The sequence below is a fragment of the Haliaeetus leucocephalus genome, unplaced genomic scaffold, assembly GCF_000737465.1.
Source record: "Haliaeetus leucocephalus isolate CR32 unplaced genomic scaffold, Haliaeetus_leucocephalus-4.0 Scaffold751, whole genome shotgun sequence".
Classification (NCBI taxonomy): Eukaryota; Metazoa; Chordata; class Aves; order Accipitriformes; family Accipitridae; genus Haliaeetus; species Haliaeetus leucocephalus.
Genome location: NW_010973187.1, coordinates 19,153,449 through 19,169,199, shown reverse-complemented (window position 1 = coordinate 19,169,199; position 15,751 = coordinate 19,153,449).

Sequence of the window (15,751 nt, the reverse complement as noted above, 5' to 3'; positions counted from 1 at the left end):
TTCCAGTACCTAAAGGGGGCTTATAGGAAAGCTGGAGAGGGACTTTTTACAAGGGCAGGTAGTGACAGGAGAAGGGGTAAGGGCTTTAAACTGAAAGAGGGCAGATTTAGATTGGGTATAAGAAAGAAGTTCTTCCCTGTGGGGTTGGTGAGGCACTGAGGGAACAGGTTGCCCAGAGCGGTTGTAGATGCCCCATCCCTGGCAGTGTTCAAGGGGGATTGGAACTAGATGATCTTTAAGGTCCCTTCCAACCCAAACCATCCTGTGATTCTATGATTATATGATTGCAGCTTTGCTGTAGATGGGTAGAGAATGACTGGTGGACTTCTATAGATCTTGTAAAGAGAGTGGCTTGTAATAGGTCAGACAAGGAGAATCTTTTATCTTATTATTCATTATTACCTGTGGACTGGAGTGGAGGGTACCAACGCCATGTCTCACCTTCCCCACGCCCTCCTGTCCTCCTCCTAGGAACTAAAGGAACTGAACTCCCAAGGAACTAAGCATTGGTTTCTCTTTGCTTCTGACTTAATAAAAGCTGTGCAGTAGGCAATGTCTGGTGCTGCATTTGTTCAACCCATCCTTCTCTCCCCTCCTTAAGGAAGGGTAACTTCCCACCTGGCTTTGGGAAGGCTCGGTAGTGGAGTTGTGGATATTGCCTTTCTCTTGCTTCTCAGCAAAAGGTTTTGAGAACTGTCCTTCAGCTTAAAAATCACTGTCTTTGGATAACCTGGGGTGTGAAATGAAAACTAGACTCAGGAAAGCAGCCTGAGGTCCCAGGAATAGCTTTGTCTTATTTGATTATGCTTCTAAGTACTTAAAAGCAGTAATTCATGCTAATAACAAAACGAGCAGCCCTTTTCATGGGTCATGGAGAATAAGGCAAGTGGGTATTGCATGACCTTGGGCCCAGCATGTCTGATTCCTCAACAGGCTGGGGCTAAAACAGACTTTCTGGTGTCTCTGGCAACCCCAACTGCTGAAATGGCTCCATGACTGCTGATTTAGGGTGAAGCAGAGCCCCTTAAGTGCCATTCTCTAGCTATTAAGTGCCCTAATCCGGCTATTACCCTGCTGCTTCCAGAGAGGGAGATCTATTCTTGGGCTTAAGTACCTGCACTCTGCTGGGGGAGACTCCCCTCACAGCCCACCTGAGCACCATTTTAAAACCAGGAATAGCAGGCATGGCAGCCCAGGAGAATGGACAGCACAGGGGGATGAGAAGCCATAGAAATGCACGGACTAAAACACCTGTGCAGGATTGTTCTTTCTTGTCAGTCAAAGCTATCTGATTATCTTAATCGCCATTGAAAAACCCTCAGATAGCTTCCTTTTCTCCTTGCATTTAGAAGAGGCAAATCATAGCTTTGCTACCTGCTCCGGGTCCATTTCTTAGTCTCAGATCAAAGTTACAGCTCAAGATTCATGTTAGTGCTCTGGCAGGGATTATGTAGGAAAGTAAAGGTTTTCAACTCCACCTGAACATAAAATGTTTCCCAGCCATTTCCCCAGGAAATCATGTCCTTGGCTCTGTCAGCTCCTTCCATTGTGTCTTCATTGAGACAAAGTGAATCTGACTCTTGGGAGCAATCCTCTGGAAGAGAATGAATGATGAAACCAAACTAGATATACAGAGGCAGGTTGAAAACATCAACCTTAACACAAGAGAGAAGGTCCAGACAGTTGTTGAAGATACTATAAAAGAGGTTTTGTATCAGGAATGAGGAAGTGGGGATAAGCGGGGTGTTTCTGTGAGAAAATAAATGGAGTAACTGCTAAAGGAAGGAAGTAATGGAGGCCAAAAAGGCTAAGTTGTAGGGAAGGAAATAACACAGCCATCCTAATGCATGCAAGTGTGTCTTCCAAAACTAACATGCAAAGCCGGCTGAGATATATAAGTAAATAACACATTTTTCGTTCTTTGTTGTTTTCTCACTTGCTGTTTGAGTTCTGTAGTTGCTCTTTACTGGCACAGAGACCAAAGATCAGTTTTAAAGAAAAACTAAGGTCTTTGTATAATTCCACAACACTGAGGCTGGAATTCATCTCACCTAACTTCATCTGGCTCAAACTTAGGCATCTAGTCTGAGCTGGTCATCCAGACTTCTTCTGTATTGAGTAGAAGGTGAGAGAGGGAGAGAGAGAGAGGCATTGCACATGGACAGACACATTGCACATCCTCTTTGGAGATGAGGACACAGCCACAGGATGCCTTTTCCCAGACTTCTTAAGCTTCCTCTATAATCTAGTTTAACATTAAAGCCTTACATCTGAGGTGGCCGTACTTACATTAAATGACTCTTTCACTTAGACATGGGAGACTGAAGACAGCTCTTGCCAAACCCTGCCCATGTTTCACTGTAGCCTCCCAGTGCTCTCCTGATACGGTGTTCGCTCACAGGGCTGATTCTTTCCCCTGAGACCACGCAGGCCCCCTGAAATGTGTTTGCAAGCCCCAGCGTGCTGTCCCCTCTGTTGACCACATCACACGCTTTTGTCACTCTCCCTGCCCAAGAGTCTTATATGCAAACAAGCAAGCAGACCCAGACATGAGTGAAACCCCAGACTTGGCACTGCTCCGAGCAGCCCCAGGTCTGTTTAGACTCTTATCTCCTCTTGCAGTCAAGAAGTGGAAGAACATGATAGCGCGATGTGCTGCCAGTCCTGCAGGAGATGGAGGCATTAGGCTCTGTTTTGACCATAACCCCTTAAGCAACAGGACCGGTTTTGTTGTTTTATTTTTTTACCCTGGATGTGTTTTACCATGTTATCTGCATATGGCTGGTAACAGGCAGCTGACCCAGCCAAGGCGATAATGCAAAAATGGGGTGGGAATGGCTTGTCCTGTCAGCATCACTAAAGCTTCTCAGATTTTGACCCTACAGCCAGCCAGAACTGAACCCACAGTCCATCAATATGGTTTCTTGTCATGTTTAATACAGTGTCAGTGTGGAGCGCCCTGAAACCCATGTCCTCTTCCCGCTCCTACATGCTCTAGGTGACTCCACTGTATAGCAAGGCTAAGGGATCATGGGAATTGGACCCAGTGGATAGGATTTGATTTTTGTTAAATCATTGGTGCAGTCTGCTGCACTCAAAACCACACAGTCATCAGCCCAAAGTTCAAAATCATCGTCCTGGCACACTGAACATTACTGCCTGCCTTAGAGCTGTGACTCTCCAGCCCTCAACAGACCTTCTTGATAGCTTAAAAATTAAGCTCATTCCTTGTGTATTGATTCGTTGTGGGGTATTCTACCGTTCCAAGTTGCTTTTCAGTGTAAAATGCCATGTGGTTACAATTCAGGTCAGGGAGAGGATTGTTTGTTATGATGACTGTTGTCTTATCTCAATTGAAGAGTGAAGATCTGACCATAACCGCCATGTGTCTTCTGCAGCTATTGAGGTGTTTCTGAAACGCATTGCTGTTGAACAGCATAAAGTTTCTCTCCTGTACCGGGACAAAAGGGAGGGCTGAATTAGAAGAGCCAGCTCCATATATCCATTTTACAATTACAGAAATAGGAGAACTGCCCTCCTGCACCAACCTTGAGTTGCTTGGGCCCACTTTTTGCTGAGGGGATAAACTGGAGACACCCCTGTCTCTAGCAGAAGCACGTAGAATATAAGAAGAATCACCCACACTCCAGCACTCCAGTGGTCACCAGGTTTAGTGATTTCCATAAGCTGGACTGTTGTGTTTAATAGGCATTATAGTGTCTCTCTTGTGGAGTTGTCTAGATCATGTATGAACCAGCCTACATTTATCCGTGACAGCTGCTCTTCAGAGGATGCCGCATAAGGGCTTAGGTACTGCGTCTGCTCCAGCCTGGCTGCTGGAGTAAGTAATATTTTATCTTGGAGTGTCCACTACACCATCTGTTATGCTGGTGAAACAACCTCGCATGGCTGGCAGATCAGTGAGGTTTGATCCTGGGACCTCCAGATGTCAATATAGATGTCACTTAAGCTAAAGAAAAAATGCCCCAAGGACTGCTCTGCCAGTCCCTTTGTTTTTGAAGGATCTAATCCCAGAGCAATATTTTTTCAGTTTTTGGTGGTATTTTTCTTCTTATGCAGACTCGATGGCAACAGCAACTTTAATGAGGAGTAATGTGAAAATATAACCCACCCCTCGTTTGGTCATACTGGGGAAGGACTATGGTCTGAAACATGCAGTCTTTCATCCACAGAAAAGAGCTATAAAATCAAAGTTCAGGGCTTGGTATGTGTCACCCCTGTAGCTGCCTGGGACTGGACAAATTGCCCCTGCACTGAATGCTCTGTCCTAAAAGGTGACAAATTAGTATCAACTCCGACATTTAAGATGATGCTGCTTCCAAGTGAAACAGCAGTAATAGCTTCGCAGAGCTGGGACGTTCATTCACCGGTGTAGCCAGCATGTTTGCTAGCAGAGGAGACTACGCTGCCTTCACTTACCAGGTTGGGAATGTTGGCATGCTCTTTCTCATGCTGTAACGAAAATCTTTTTATGCTCACCACCTCCAGGGATAAAATGAAAACAAGGCAATTCATTACCAAACGTGGTAAGGAAAGCCTGTATCCTGCTAAATACAGCAGCACTGATCTTTGCAGCTGCTTTAGATGATAGAGCAGACTGAGATGATAAAACATTAGGTCATGATTCCATTCATAAGCAACTTTCTTTCCAAAGTTGGACTTTTCTTCATATTTTACTACCACAATCATGAAAGAAATCTTAATTTCATCATAGCTTCCTGACTTCTCCTGCTTATAACACTGTCTCCTTACCTCTGCACAGGATTTTTCACCATCGAGGACATTATAAAGTATGGTAATGCAGAAGTATTTATACGTAACCATGGTTCTTTCATGGGCCACAGAGGTGCGGCTGATTTTGAGCCAGAAAATTTAATAGTACAGACAGTAATTTTGGGCAAGACACAAAGAGCAAAGTGGCCGTTTCTGGAATGTCCTGCTCAACTACTTAAATAGAAACAGGGCCAACTTCTGTCATTATTACTTTTTCCTGAAGAATTCCCAGAGAATAAGTTAAGGTAAAGATAGTTGTTTTCCAGTGAAAATAGGCTGGAGTCATGGATGAATTAATTCTGTGTCTTTCTTCCTAGAATTGCAAAGTGCATGAGAAGAAAACAATCTGAAAGATGTCACGAATGTCACAGAGTTACTTCAAGTATCTGTTTTCCCATACTTTGTTTTTAGTATTTTTGGCTGTCCTAGACTTCTCCAGTCCAGAGAACATTACATTTGTAAATTGTGAAAAATGATTGGCAGTGCTGCAAAATAAACAGTATGGCTAAGAATCTCAAACACCATTTTATATAACTACTTGAGTGATTGAGAAACTTCATTCCCACAGTACGCTTTGCATTTGTTTTGCTAAATGGGAGATGTTTGCTGCGTTCAAAAACCCAGTGGCTTTTAAGAGTTTAAGCCCCTTGGGCTGTTTAGAAGTTTATGAAACCTCACTAAACAGCACACGCCTTCAAACATTTGATCTGTGCGAGGAATGTGGAACTAGCATTTCACTAAACTCTTTTTCTTCCACGTTGCAGCTGTTCTCCAGCTCGGCACAAGTTCAAGGCAAGATCCAGCTGAGAAAGCCAGGGATGCGTTACCTTTCTGGTCACAGGGAGCATCACGGCTGCGGGTAAATCCGTGCCAGAGGCACTGCTGCCGCATACGCGGGGCCACCAGCATTCAGTTCCTCGCCTGTTGCTGTGACATCTGTACATTCAGTGCCAGGACATCTGCTCACAACATTAAGTAAAACTGGCAAGGGACAGAGTGTTATTACTGATGTGACACTGAAGTGTATGTAAGTGCAGGCGGAGGTCAAAAGATGTGGATGGCTGCTAATTGTACCGCCTTTGACAGCAGGGTAGAATTAATCTTCCCAAACGCTGGGTGTCTCAGAGTTAGGCCTCCTGTTTGGGCTTCATTTTCAATGGAAAGAAGAATGTAGTTGCAGAGGGTAATTTGTCTGAGACAACTGTTTTGGGAAAGCTTCACTTGGAAAATCCCAGATTGTTTGCTGACCAGGTCTGAGATGTCTGCAAAGGGCTTAAAGGCTGCTGTGTACCCCCAGCTCTGAAAAATTCAGGTAACAAAGTACCCCGTGGCAGAAAGTAAAAAATTATCTGTAACACGACCAGGGGAAAGAAGTGTTTATGTATGCATGCTAAATAAAAGATTATAAGTGTTGTGCAGAATCTTGAGTTGAATTACATGCAGCTGCAGCAAAGGAAGAAATCAGTCTGAGAAATACTCCCATTTAATAGCTTTTATTTAAAATAAATTCACAGTATTTCAAATCCTAGCCAAAATGTTCTCAGTATTTTATTATTTTTTTAATTTTCCTTATGCTGTGATTCAGCAATTAGTAACACCGGAGCTGTTCACTGCTCCATTATCAGCAATACAAATATAATTTGAATTAAGTGTAAACTAGTATTTCTTTTGCTAACACTGGTATTTTGTTCTTATTCCCTTTTCTGGCTGTGGAGCGCAGACTGTACCTGATCTGGCATAGGACCAGCTCTACATGAGGAATCCATCATCATTTTTTGAACCAACTTCAATCAACAGATGGAATTTATATTGGGTCAGTGCTTCGTGACATATAGTTGTAGTAGGGTTTCATTAAGTTCAAAAGTTTTGAAGCTAGATTTACTTATCATTAAACCATAGCCAGAGAAACTCTATGTTTCTTTGTCTGTGAAAGCATATTAGAGCTGCTCAGAACAAATTATTGAAACTTAAGATACAGGTCACCCTGCAAGGTTACTCTGGGTAGTATTTTCTGTGTTGGCCTTAAAAACCCCCAAATTCTGCTGTGTACATCAGCAAATTATTACCCCAATGGGTAATAATATTATTATATTGCCCAAGAAGGCAATATAATAATGCCGCATAACATTGCCTCAGCATCCTCTTGCCCTGTTACAGCACATAAAGGAACAGTAGTTATATATAAGTGCTTCCACAAAGCAACTTCTGGCTTGGTGTTTTTGCAGAGATTTTTGCATAGATTGTGAAGGCAGAACTGTGGGATTTTACTAGTTAACGTCAACCACCTAAGGATGAATATGGCTGTGCTAACAGCCTTTGGTTTTATTCATACTGTCCAACCCATTCTCACCTATATGCTGTCTGGCCTTGTGAATATTCAAAGTGGACGTGAGAGGGTCGGCTATGAGCGCAGTGCACTTACAAAAAAGAAAGCTTCACCCATAGGAAGACATGACCGCAACCTCTATAAACCTTCTGGCTATTTTACGGGGTGGGACGGGCCCTGTTCGCTGTACTAACTTCAAATCTGGAGCAGAGACACTTTGGGAAACTGTATTTAGGCACCTCTCTACATCTTTAGACACTTCAGTGCTTTAGAAACCTGTCCCTAGAGACCTCGTGTCCTGGGAATTTAGCATTCATTGTTAATATGATCAACTATTACTCCCTGAAGCTCATTGAAAATACCACTAGAAAAGCCACCTCCCTTGTCCTCCAGTATGCTCAAGTCAAGCTCCCCTTCCACCACCTTCACTGTCTTCCTACATGCTCTTACATCAAAAATACGTCTCACCCCCACTGCATTTGTCTTTTGTAATGCTGCATATTATCCATCAGTCCTCTCAGCTTTATTCCCATTTATAAGTGTCTCATCAGTTGCTCTGATGCCTTCTTCGTGTGGTCTCTGTGTGCTGTAAGACACTTGCCAAGCTCACCTGCTAGGCTGTCTGCTAACGTGAGTTTTCTCGATTTGTTCTTAAAAATAAATAAATGCAATTTTGCTGGTCCTCTTTTCCAAAGATCTATTTAGTTTTTATACCACCCATCTGGCTATCTAGAAACCATCTAGCAGGCAACAGTTATTTTACCAGTAAAGCTAAGTTTGCTGTCAAAACCTTCCAGCACAGCAAAATGCTCCTGGTGAACTTGATTTACAGAATAAAACACATCCTTTCCCCTCAAATGCTGAATTAAAAATGCAGCTTAAGTTGTCAGTAGGCTTGCTGTTTGTGGATTCCTGCTTTCTAGAGTGCTGCTCCTCGGTACAGAATAAAAAAGGGAGTTTCTGGACCCCTCCAGGAGGTTTCAGATGGAAGACCAAGACGCATTCTTTTTGTGTCCTTTCCAGCAGAGCAGTGGAAAGGGTTGTTTCTAGGAGAGCGGTATGATGGTGTCGTGGAAGTGGTGTCAAGAGGAGCCTGCTGGGAGGTAGCCAGGCGAGCCAAGCATAATGTGCTACAGCTGCTCTGGCTTCGTTAACACAGCAGGACCAAAGAGCTTAATTTCGTAATCCAATGAATGAATTAGCAGAGTGGAGGAAGAACAACCATGAATCTGTTTGAAAGCCCCAGTGGTAGCTGGTTTGCCGTCAGCTGGGCAACTAAGACTGTCAGAGCTGCATTCATGGTGGCAGGCATCTCTTTATCTGGTTTGGTATCCCAGGAAATGTCCAATGGAGCATCCTCAAAGTGTCCCATCTGCTATCAGGTCCCTGGTAGTGGCCATAAGGAAGAAGATGAGCCCCGTAAAAGGTCATTGTGGATAATCTGGTCCAAGAGCAGCCCTCATTTTGGTCTCTGGAAAATTAGAGACTGGTTTAAACCTTTAGAGTAGGTCTACTGTTTGGGGTGAAATGTTCCTCTTTAATTCTATCTACAGGCAATACGGTAAAGTGACCAGCTGGTTCTGTGGGTAGATTTTTGTCTGTAAGGATTTCTGCTGTCTAACAGTGTGTTGTGTTATCTGACTTTCCCTTTCAGTGCTTCTGGGTTCACTACTTTCTCCTTTCAGTTTGGCTTGCCATGAGACTTCTCTGTTCCTGAGAAAGATACGCTTTCTCACAGTCCTCTCCAATGTCTTCAAAGAGTTTTTCCATATCTGTGAGCATGCAGAATTGCTATTCTCTACATTTCCTTGAGTTGACATCGTCTGCGAAATGGGATGACTAGTACTGTCCTCTAGTTCACAAGGAACAGGCTTGTTTTTCAATTGCATAATTAATGCAGAGGGATTACACTTAATATTTCTGATTCTACTTTTCCGTACAATACAGCTGTCGTGGTTTAACCCCAGCCAGCAACTAAGCACCACGCAGCTGCTCTATCACTTCCCCTCCACCCAGTGGGATGGGGGAGAGAATCAGGGAAAAAGGTAAAACTCCTGGGTTGAGATAAGAGCAGTTTAATAAGACAGAAAGGAAGAAAATAATGATAATAATAACAACAATAAAATGACAATAATAATAAAAGGAATGGAATATACAAAACAAGTGACACGCAATGCAATTGCTCACCATTTGCTGACTGACACCCAGTTAGTTCCCAGGCAGTGATCCCTCCCCACCCAACTCCCCCCAGTTTATATACTGGGCATGACGTCACATGGTATGGAATACCCCTTTGGCCAGTTTGGGTCAGCTGCCCTGGCTGTGTCCCCTCCCAATGTCTTGGGCCCCTCCAGCCTTCTTGCTGGCTGGGCAGGAGCAGCTGAAAAATCCTTGACTTAGGCTAAACATTACTTGGCAACAACTGAAAACATCAGTGTGTTATCCACATTCTTCTCATACTAAATCCAAAACATAACACTATACCAGCTACTAGAAGGAAAATTAACTCTATCCCAGCTGAAACCAGGACACCAGCAAAGACAAATTCAGAACAAGCTGCATTCTTTCAGTCAAAAGTTTGAATTACTATTCAAGTATGAGTAATTTGTCCAAATCCCCTAATACCATCTAATTGTGTACAGTCTTCTGTAGGCAAAAATTCACGTGGTGTCTGCTTGGAGCACAGTGTTGCAATAGAAGTTGTTTGTATTACTCTTCTGAGCAGCATAAACATGAACAACAAGCAGGGCTCCTTGGTGTCTGAAACAAGGGTGGGTAGCAGACGTCTTCATTTCCCCACTGTCACCATGGGATGTGCTGCTGGCTGAAGCTAAGAGGTGTTGTTACCCTATATTTTGTGAGGGAGGGAAAGAAGAAAGTGCTTGCAATCTACCTAGGTGTTTATATAGTCTTAATATTTGAGAGAAAGCAGATTTAGGATCTTCCATGGACTGAGACCACATGACATAATGTGTATGCTTTCCTGTTTACAGGGAAACATTAAGTATACTGGGTCACACTGTGTCTTGATTCTCATCCTAAAATCCCACTCCTACAAAGTGTGGTTATATTGGTACTTTTCCAGAGACTACTGTAGCTCCAGCAGCAAAATCCCTTTCTATTAGACTGCCACTGGTGTTAATCCATTGAATGCTTAAATGTATCTCTTAAAACGTAAGCTACTCCATTTTGTGAAAGATATGGGCAACCTTCCTTCTGCAAGTTGGGAGGTTGCAGTTACCATTAGCTCCTGTGGTTCTCCCCATGAATGAAGGTGAAATTGAGGACTCTCTTCCCTATCAATTACATCCAATGTTTTAAGAAAAGGGGCAGTTGCAAGCCAGCCCAAGCTTTGTAGACCTAAATCAGCTGAATACCAGGCAGCTGGCAGCACAGAGCAGAGGGCTTCCTTCCATATTTCCAAGCAAGTTTCTGAAATGGAGGCTGCAAATGGCCAAATACCTCTTCCTCTTTGTCTCCTTACAAAATGTCCTGTTATCCACAAGAAGCGAGAGAGGTAGTTGGTATTTTTTGCAAAAATACATCTTGTCTTCCTGCTCACATGAAAGCTCTACTAGTTAAAACATGAAATAATTTGCAATCTTTGCAGATATTTTCTAATCCTGACCAGGACCTCTAATGGAGACCAGCTACATCATATCCAGAAAGTGCAAATTTTTCCTGCAGACTCCAAAGGAATTGAAGGCAACCGGGTCAAGTGGGATTATCTATACTGCCGGTGTGTAGAGCTGAGTGAGGTGTGTCTTCCTGCACTAGTAGACTTTCAAAGTCATTGACTGCTTGAGCTATTAACGGGCAAGGTGCCGTTTTTGGTGAGTATTGGCACCTACTCAAATTTCTTCAGCAACCAATTCCCCACATGAGAGCCTGAGGGTAAAGGAGGAAATTTGTGTGTAACACTGGTGTAGAGAAACTCTCAGAGCTGAAGGGATGTGGTTTTAACCCTCGATTCAGGTAGTGTAGGAAAAGTACTTGAAAAGTTATAGATATCAACAAAGACAAGGTACTCCAAAATGTAATATTGTAGGGGGTTTTTTTGTGTCTGGTAAAACACCATGATATATGTGCATGAGGATTCATGTTTTGAAAACAACCCCATGTCCTTGCATCTTACTGAAAGCTAAAAAAATTTAAGAATATAGATAGTTTGCAAGCCTGAGTTCTTCACCATGATAAATAACTTGGTCCTACCATATAAACTGTTCCAATATATTTTTTCTAGAGTGATTACTCCATGGCTCAGCTTTTAATCTATCATCTTGCCTACTTACACTATAATCACATCTGTGTGGAATTAACTGCAGAAGAAATGCCTGCTCTTTTAAAAATTGTATTCATTTATAATGAACGTTAGCATATTCTTTTTTATCTGTGGATTGTAAATGGCCTTTGGCTTCAAACAGGACATCTCATTCCAGAAAGTTCAGATTCATGAAAAATTAGTCCAGCCTGGGGCTTTTCCCAAACTACTGTTCTTTTCTGCTACTGTTTTCAGAAATCCATGTCATTCCATGTCCGAAACCTAGTGCTTTGCACCAGTTCATCGCTTCATCTGGGAATTTAATACATTAATATGACTTTTCTACTTTAAGCTACTTTCGGTCCTAACTCTGAATAATTCATTACTGGGGGTGGTGAGGGTCTTAATTTCATCCTCTTTGGCTAACTCTAGTGGCAGGACTCCTCAGCTGTCATGAAGGTGTTAAAGTTCCACAGATATGTTTGAGATGCTGTGCAAGCCCTTCCCTTGTTGTGTTCACTGTCTCCCCAAATCCCTCGAGCTCCCCTGCTCTTGGATCCTTTGCCCTATCCCAAAATCCCAGCAGTGGCCGCAGGGAGACTTTTCTCCTGCAGGAAGGACACACTTCTCAGTTGCATGTTTTCCTGTGCTTTACGCAAAGAGAGGGTTTTTTTTTATACCTTGACAATACTAAAAGGATTAATGAGAAAAGGCGGAAGCTGTAAACAAGATATACAGAGACACAAACGCAGCAGGCAAACGTAATGACGCCAAAGATGAGAGAGAAACATCATCACTGATGCTAATTGATGGGCTGTCAAGATACTGCAGGTGACCTGGGACTTTGTGACTGATGTGGAGGCGAACGCTCAGGTCCTGGATATTGGGGGGAGGTGGTGGTGAAACTGCAAACTGGTGAAGGAGTATGCAGGGGAAGAGGATCAGGGAGGAAAAAAGGAGGAATAGCCAGAAAAGGGTACACAAGGGGCCATCTGGGTGTAAACCAGGGCTGGTCAGTATGCTTGTCTGACCCAACCCTGCACCTGGTCACCGCAGTCTGTCTGTCTTCTTATCAAACCCTTTCTTAACTACACTCTCGGCGTAATCTCACATCTTGGGGATGAAACGTGTCTAACCAGGAACAAGTTTGCCCTTTCAGAAGAAATTCCTTGCTTTAACCCCTCCAGCTTTATGCTTTCTTTTGCTGTTGACTCTGGTGGCAACTTTTTAATCTGATATTTGCTTCTCTGGATCTATGCAGAAGCCCCTGACTCTGTTTGGCTGCTCAGGTTTAGCATCCTGGAAACACACTTCACCAATACTTTATATCCTTGTTGCCATATGTATACGTTATTGAAGTTGTTATGTGCTTAATGCAAGTCTGATGAGGTCACAGTTACACCTCTGATAACCTTCAGGAGCAGCAGCACCAGCTGCTTAATCCTCTTCTGAACCCTGCCATGGAGGAATGATAAGAATATACTTTACGAGAAATTTTAATAACTATCTGGGGTAACGAGTCAGCACGTCGGCTACTCTATCCTCCTTACTTGTGTGCACTACATCTCTAAAAACATGGTGTAGAGAGAACCACCTATAAATACCAAGCTTGGATCCCTTAGCTGGTTTCTTCTCAGCATCTCCGCAACCCCCAGGATGCCTTCAGGAAAGGCACCGCTGCGGGTACACAACGCACTCGGTCAGGACGTTCGTTGCGAGTATTCATTTTCTCATGCCGAGGAGAGGAAAGCAACCATCCTCCCAGCAAGGACAAGCTCTGGGGGCTTCCCCAGGAGCAGTGGCCACCTTCGTCCAGCCCCCAGTGGCAACAGGGTGTTGCTGCCGTGCTCCCCACGCTGGGCTTCTCCCCCAAACTCAACATTAAGCCAAGCCAAAGCTTTCACAGTCTCAGCCACCTGCAGACAGGAGAAGATTGGCAAAATAAAAACCAATCCGCTCACAAACACGTTTTTTTTCCCCCAAGCTTTTAGTCTGCTATAACAAGCTATCTCTTTCGTGTGCTTGTAGAGGTCAATGAGAATTTCCCTACATTCATTACAAGGGGGAAAATGTGGTTTCATTCAAGCCTTTCCAGTAATGCAGCACCATTTGCTCTGCACAAGGCTTTTAAAGTCAAGATTTCTAACTTACCCTAATTTACAGCTTTCGATGTCAAATGGAGGCAAGCTTAATTTTACAAATATCAGCTTTAAAGATGAATGTACAGAAAGTATCTTCCCTACAACATGAAACAACCTGCCTATAATTTGTTACGCTCTCTAGCAGCAGACGAATGACATTATGCATAATTTTTTTACCCTGGGGAAAGGAAAAAAGAAACAAGCCCCATATGATAAGACATTTATGTGCTCCTAGAAAGTGACAGTAGGAAGAGCCATACAAATCTTCCATCCTCCTTTTCATTATCAGAGAATTAAAAAATGTGAGCGGAATTAATTTTGCTTCAAGAGAAATCCTCTGGGGATGTTATCTGCAAGCAAAAGGGGTTGTGGCCAAGCCTCCAGATGGAAATTTTACCTCATGTTTCGTCAATGGCTGCAATTGTGGTTATTTATTCCAGTACAAGTAACTCTTGCCTCCTAAGATCTGATTAAATAGCATAAAATAAAGGCTTGTGGCAAAAATCCACTAGTTCTCTTTGAGAAAAGGCTGCAATGCTTCTCACCAATGACCTTACAAACCGAGAACTGAAATTACTAAAAGTTAGGAAACCCAGAAGTCAAGACCCAAAGCAACCCTGAGGCAGAAAGCCCCTTTTGTGGTTTCATCAGTGCTTCCCCCTCCACCCCATCGCTCCAAAGGGAAAAGGAGCTGAATCTTCAAAAAATCCCATCGGAGATCCCCTGAGAAGCCCTGAGCTGTTCACACCCCACCCAGCCTCTCGCCTGGCTCCAGCTGGATTCCTCAGCAGCAAAGTCACACTTCCAGATACCACAAATGCAACATGGGCTCATTCCCATCATTGGGGTGTCCCACTGAGCAGCAAAGCCACTCCATTTTGACCAATTCTACCAATTTAGATCCCCCAAAATGAAGTTTTCAACGTGCATCAACATGTAAAAGCTATAGCAAGCATAAATGCGGTGTATTTTTGCTTTTACCAGAAAATGGCTTTGCCTACAATGCTAAGCACTTCTTCTTCTTCTTCTCCTTCTTTTTCTCCTTCTTCTTCTTCTTCATCTTCATCATCATCTTCTTCCTCTTCTTTTCCTCTTCCTCTTCTTTGTTGTCTTCTTCGTCATCTTCTTCTTCATCATCTTTTTTCTCTTGTCTTCATCTTCTTTGCCTTCATCTTCTTTGAATAATAATAATAATATTTTTATTATCATCATCATCATTATTATCATTTTTATTCAGCATATTTAGCTTTTAAAACTCATCTGTAACACCAGTAGGATAAGGTCTTTTGCATTTATAGTCTCCTGGGTGGGAAGCAGTGTCAGGTCAACCTCATTTCATCCCTGCAGGTGCAGGTCACACATACTTTTGCCTCTTGAAACCCTGAGGCTGCCTTGAGCATTGGCAGTGTGCTCCCAGCAGGGATAATTATTAACACAGCACCAGAAAACCAGCTGCTTCTTCCATTAAAGAGGCTCAATATTTTTGTAGCTCCCATAAGACAAAATGTTAGCACTGTGATTTCTTCCTGGATAAGGAAAAACCTCCATCTCTCTTGTTTTCAGGGCTGTATTTTGATTTTTCCAGGTGCCTCTGAGCACAGTGAGTAGTGCCGCTTCGGGAGTCTGGGGCAGTGACTGCTTCTTGCCTGAACTGATTAATAGTGGGTAAGATAAAATTAGAGCAGGGATGCTAACTTGATGGGAAAACATTCCAGTTTGCAAACCTGAGCTTTACAAATGGTTTGTACTTAGCATATGCAATTAGCAGGGATGAACCATACTCCCAAATATTCTTGTACATAAGAACATTTTATGATGAACTCATATCCTGAGTGGGTTATATGCACTTGGTGCAGGAACACATATATCAGAGCTGATAAGAAATGAAATAATTCCTGGCTAAATCCCCAAAGAAAAACAAAAGCAGATAAATTGTTGGGTCTTGTACTGTTTTGCTGTATAAGGCATCATTTCGGTTGCTCTTAGCTGGAAGGTGAACCCAAAGGAGCATTTTTCCCCAGGAAGGTGATCGCTCCTCATCCCTGGTACCAGCATCTTGAAACAAGCAGTTTGTCTCTCTTTGAAGACACTGGACTGATCTCTAGTCCTGGCCTAGAATCCAGCCTTTCTTACCTAAAAATCTCCAGTTAGAGCCATAGTCAATAACATAACCTTTCCACATGCTACAACTAAGGAGAAACAAGCAAAACCCCAGCAGAACTCCTCAAC